General features: G+C 38.5%; 1 protein-coding gene across 1 annotated transcript in view; it reads right to left on the reverse strand.

Annotated features, from left to right (window-relative positions):
• PIK3C2A (phosphatidylinositol-4-phosphate 3-kinase catalytic subunit type 2 alpha) overlaps positions 1-3206 on the reverse strand; it is a 59401-nt gene extending 56195 nt beyond the window's left edge. Inside the window, exon 1 of the mRNA XM_032444739.1 lies at positions 3121-3206. The gene's annotated coding sequence lies outside the window, so the exon portion shown is untranslated. The remainder of the gene's footprint in view (positions 1-3120) is intronic.
• Between the last annotated feature and the right edge of the window lie 2975 nt (positions 3207-6181).

The raw sequence follows: 6181 nt of genomic DNA on the forward strand, positions 1-6181 counted from the left end.
CTCTTATTATGGTTTCAAGGGAAGATGAGTCTTCAGCACATTCCCAATTGAATAATAGCAGGTAAAAACTGTGGGCACACAAAGGACTGGGAAGTGGGAACCACTTCTGTACAAGCAGGGCTGCAGAACAGACAAATGAAAGGTGCTAAATTCTGGTTTAATTCCTCAGCCTCCTTACTCCCTGAAGAACACTCCTAATACACACTTTCATCTGCATGCTAGCTCACACTTGCACACGCTTCTATGCACTCACACTGATGCCTCTTTACATTCACACACAGCTCCCATGCGTCCATTTGCAGACGCACACTCAGTTCTGCCATCATATGCACATGTCCACATGTACTTACTAACACAACTGCACCTCCTTACATCCAGAGTTGATTCTCCCTCTCTTGAGATTTTCTTACTTAACCAACTGGTCACTCTTCAGCTGAGCATTTTGTATGCTTAACAACAAGCTTCAGTTCTGCTAATGGCACTTCTTATTTTGCCTGTACTTAAATACATCAGAATCTAAACGTCATTAATTTAAAAGATTAATAGAAAATGAAGACCTTTGGTTTGCATGATTCAGAATGCAATGTAATAGCACTTTTCACCTGTAAGAGTAGAACTGCACTTTGCACAACACACGTAGGAAAGTGAAGATTGTGTGCTGGACTTTAATCTCTCAGATACATCAGACTCTACCACATCTTTCTCAGCAAAGCAGTTAAAAAGCTTATACTTTAACTCTGATTTACAACCCAGCCCATAAGGCAGGATAATTTCACAGAGCAGACATGTGAAACCAGCAAAACACAGGTAACAGTGCACAAGGCACAAACTATTGAATCTGGCACCCAATTGTTTATTTGATGGCCTTTTTTCTTGTAGAATTAGAGAAACTGTGAACGTGTCTATGTAACTACAGCATGGCACTCATACAGGATCAGACCTGCACGCCTTGTTTCAGATTCTATGACAGGAAAGAAGTAGATATAAAGGACAGACTTCTTAAAAAATGCATACCATAATCTTGCAAATATCTGGAAGGCATTCAGCTGATGCCTGATACTCGGGTGCTCCTCACCTCTACTATACCTGTACTGTACAAACTGCAGATGATGTGAAAATGTAACAATGCACCAAGAAAAAATAAAATTAAAATAAAATAAAATTAAATAAAATAAAAATAAAATAAAAATTAAAAAAAAATAAAATAAAAATAATAAAATAAAAATAAAATAAAATAAAATAAAATAAAATAAAATAAAATAAAATAAAATAAAATAAAATAAAATAAAATAAAATAAAATAAAATAAAATAAAATAAAATGGATTTTCCAGTAATGAGAAATCTATAGCACTTCTTGTTCAGCATTAGACTGGTATGAGATACGTATTTTGCATATGCTTTAACTACAGTTTGTTCAAATGTTTCCGATAAAGGAAATCAGAAGCCCAAGAAGTGCTGTAAATGACACACTTCTTACTGCAACCACAGCAGCCTACCTTTCACTTCTTGTTTCTATCGCTGCTCATTATTACCTCATCTCATTTCCAAGCCACCCACTATTCAGTTGTGAGCATCAAAATAACTTGTACTAACTCAGATGTCTTACCTCCTTAAGCAAGATATCATTCTTCTTCTGTCTTCTTTGCAGCTTTTTCATATCACCATAAGACTGAAGCTATCCTCACACACTGTACTAGCATTCATATTCTCCCCTCTGCTCTTAAAGGAATTGAACTTTTTCTTTCCCTCCAAACTAAGCTTCCTTCCTCAATTTACTCTGTTCTTTTCTTCAGGATACATTGTAGGCCTTGCCTCAGTCCTAAGCAAAAATCTTTTGGAGATGAGACTAACTATTCCTCTTATCACATCTCCTTTGCTTCTGAAGTACCACACATTTTTTCCAGGTTTTAATTAACGTGCATGTGAATAATCTTCCTCTACAGCATAAAAGCTGTCTCTTTTTAGTCAATATAATGGTAAAATTGGGAAGGAAACCCTTCTTCTCTTACTGCAAACCTATAAGGCACTCATTTGTTTAGAAATACATCTATAATTTTCATAGAAATGCAAAGAGATTCAAAAGTAGCCACGAACCTAAACTTGTGAGTTTTGCTGTACCAAGGCATGAATGTGTCTGTTCCCACATAAAGTCATTTGACCGATAAGTTTCTGTGCAAGAGTTGCTACATTTAAAACAGATGCATGTAATTAAGCGTGCTTCCCTTTATAAAACACATCTAATTACAACAATATCCTCATGATCAGACTAATATTATTTTTGTTCTTGTGTAGCCCCATATTAAAATTCAGTAAATAAAATTTTATATCATGAAAACATTTACTTATCCTCCCCCTTTCCAATTCTACATTCACCAAACTTCTCACTTACAATACACAGAAACAGACAAATTCTTACTTTTTTCATTTTCAACTCAGAAAGCCAATCCAAAAGTCAATATACTGCACAACAAAAGCCTTAGCAGGACAACTCAGTACAAGCCTGAGAACGGACAGGCAGGAGATGACATAACGTGGGATGGATTTAGACTCACAAAGTTTAATAAAGATGTCTAGTTCTGTGCCTGAGCTGTTCAGCACCTAAAATAAAGGGGTCCTAGAGTTCCTGCTGCCACGAATAGTTACAGTAATAAGGATAACTCATCTTTATTGCATCTTTTTTTTTCCTTAGTGCTCAAGGATGGATTTTATCCCTAACTCTCCAAATTAACTAGTCTAACAAAATGCTCCTCAGGAGATGCAATAAATACATTATCATTATATGTAATTTAATGATAACTAACACCAAAACAGGTCAGAGAGGCCTCTATCAACTAACCAGAACAACCCACCCAGTAATTTGTTCCAATTAATCACATGACATGACCAGAAGCAGATCCACCAAGACTAAACTGCAGGCACTCCCAGTCACCAGATAGGCACACATCCCATCCCCTGGCTGCAGTCACACCAACAGATGTGCCATTGATTACAGAGAAGCGTATTGGCACAGCCCCAGATAGCCAAGGATCCACTCCACCCAGAAATTCTACACCCTTCAGTTAAAACAGTCAGAGATGAAGTAGTGTAGCATGTGCAGAAAACTAAGTTACAATACTTACCAGCTTGTCAGTGAGCATGAAAACAACGTGATGGAAGTCTTCTCCATACCAAGCAGCAGCAAGGCTGTTGTAAAACAGCGTAGGACCTGTGAGAAAATGGATACAGTCAACCTTCAGTTGTTGGTCATGTTTCTAGAACTGCAAGACCTTGGTGCTTGCTTTTTTTCTACTACTGAGAGCAGAGATCTCAAGCTGTGTTTCAGAACAGTTGCCATGGCAGAAGGGCATGCTGGGGCTTCATTCACAGAAACTTATGAATTCATACCATTTTCTTAACAGGCAACAGGTTAGAAATACTCCTTCAACCCAGGCTAGAAGATCTCTTTAAAAGTGACAGCAACTTTAAATTGCTGCTTTTGAGTTGCCCTATCCAAAGACTTAAGTTTTACATATTATTTGGCTTGTAGTAGCTAAAATTAATACACAAAGCTACTGCAGTTCTGGAATGGTAAGATTGGTCTGTAGATTCATCTCAGTTGTACAGTAAATAATAAATCAAATCCACATAGTATCTACTAGAGTGAGAACATCTACATATGAGTTAATACTGTGAAGTAAATATTCCTCCCTGCCTAAAGGAAAGACAGACTAAGAAATTATATATATATATATATATATATATATATATAAACACAGTACATTTTGATTTGTGAAGCACTGGTTACAGTCTGAAGTTCTGAGTTCTCACTTAAGAATCCTACTAAAGTAAGGCATAAGTCCTCTACATCCATTTTACTCAGGAAATTTGTAGCCTGGCTTAAACGTAAGGAAGTAATTTTGTTGAAAGTCAACCGTTGTTACAACAGGAGCCAACACCCACCACAAGATATAACTCTTATATAGAACAGTGTCCAAGAAGTCAGAATATGACCCTAACCGACAAATTAGCAAAGAAAAAGCATTTCCAACTATTTACATAGACAGATAAACCCGCATAGTATTTATCAGGGAGGAAGTGAGATGTACCTGTTCAAACTGGGGAAAAATTCCAGGCCTAAGTACAAAAGAAAAAGAAAACGTTTGGTGCATACACTAAGCGAACAGAAACCTCACACAACTCTTCTGAAATCAGTGCCTCCCCAAGCAAATAAGAGGCCCAGCAGAGTCTCAGCAGTCAATTAATCCACAGCCTCCCTGCACTGGACAAATTAGGCACTTAACCACTACCTTCTTAAATTTACCATTATTATTTCATTTCCATCTCAGGCTTGTGGTTATATCTATTAATTCATTGCTGTTGAGAAACAGAAAATTACCCCAGCAGCAGCACTTTAGTGGCTAGTAGGTGCTTGTACACATCCCAGGAATCCACATGCTGTGCTAGCTAAGCATGACTTCTTCAGTAACATCATTACCATGGTCAGAGAAGCACAGAGAATAAGCTTATTTGCTCCCCTTCGTTTCTAGTTGTGTTTTCCTAACTCAAATGAAAAATCATTACATGGCTATAATATGGCTTCTTTCAGTGCTGTTGCTTCCAGTGGACAGACTGTGTGGTGAAACAAAGTAGTATCAACACTTACTCAAGACAGCCTTGGTATTACCAGCTGCCTGTGGTTAAAACAGAAGCTAACACTAACGAGTTGGCCTTTCTATCCACTTGGAAGACATAATATTTGCCACTGTTGATGGCAAAAGAAGCATCTGTCTCTGTATTTCACAGAGCAGAGACACAGAAGAGGGAATCTTAGGAGTGAGAATTTAGGGCTCCCTCATCAGAGACATTTGACTAACTAATTCTCTGCTCTGTTGATGCAAGTTTAAGTATCAATAGCCCTCTATTAAATAAAATAATAAGCACACTAGTATCCAGGACCCTTCCTCATATCCCACCCATTTACATTAACATAACGGATAAACACAGCAATGTTAGCCTACAACAGCCTTCTTACTCTGCCATGCCAGATCCAAGAAAATGTTTCTCAATATCAGATTAAATTAACTGCTTCCTTTGCAATACTGAAATCCTAAGCCATTCTCAAACGTTGCAATTTCCTGCATGTTGAAACTGAAATAACAGTTAAGAATCTGAAAAGCATATTCCAAACCGAACAGCTTTTGGTTTAGCTAGGGGGACAGAGTCAGTAGAGATCTGAACTAAAGAGACCCAAAAATCCCTCACAGAAATACAGGAATTAAGTGGGGGTGAGGGGGAAGCAATAGCTGGAAAAAGAAGAATCTATTTTAAGTGTATCACCATCTTGTAACATAATAGAAGAAAGCAGGAAATAGAACTAAAGCAGGAACACGTAACATAACATACTTGAACAGTGCATTAAAGTGAGTGTATTTTAATCTCTCAGCAAACACCAAGATGTATTTTCCTGCACTCCAGGGCATCTCACACACTGCTCAGGTCAATAGAGATAGGAGCACTGCCTGGACACCCTGATGGTTTAAAGAAGCTGTTTGTGTAAATTGCCACAGATATTTTAATCTCAAGAACTCCAGATCAGCTCAGCACAGGGCACCACAAGAGAAAACTGCATTGGATGTCCTCTACTACCATCGGATCAGATGTCAATACTGGTTCTATCTCTCTCCCTTAATTTTCTTCTTTACTGCTCCCAATAGAGGCAGAAGAAAAAAAGCAGCATATCTTTTAAATACTCAGCAACAAACTAATCTATCTTGCAGTCTTGCAAGTATCTATTCAAAGGCAAGACAGCGTGGCAGAGCATGGTGAGGTTGGTTGGAGGGAGACTTGGTGTGAACTCCTTAAACTGACACACTTACTGGGAAAAAGATGCACGGGCTTCTTTCTCTCCAAGTTCTTAGCAAAAGAAATAAACTGCACCCATATAGCCACATCATGAAAACCTAGCTGCGCTCTAACATTAAACCAGGCTGCACGGGCAAGGATGACTGCATTCCCAGCAGGCCAAACACACTTGTATTGAAACACGAGCCAGAAGAGCAGCCCTTTCCTTCATGATCATACAGCAGGAACCGCTCCTGACAGTGTGTAGGTGCTGGCACTGGGTCCTGGCCACGCAGTCAGGGCAAGTCCACCTGCCAAGAACCAGTCACATTTGAAGAGCCTGTGACAAGCCCAAAGGAG

Source organism: Coturnix japonica, chromosome 5, assembly GCF_001577835.2.
Source record: "Coturnix japonica isolate 7356 chromosome 5, Coturnix japonica 2.1, whole genome shotgun sequence".
Classification (NCBI taxonomy): Eukaryota; Metazoa; Chordata; class Aves; order Galliformes; family Phasianidae; genus Coturnix; species Coturnix japonica.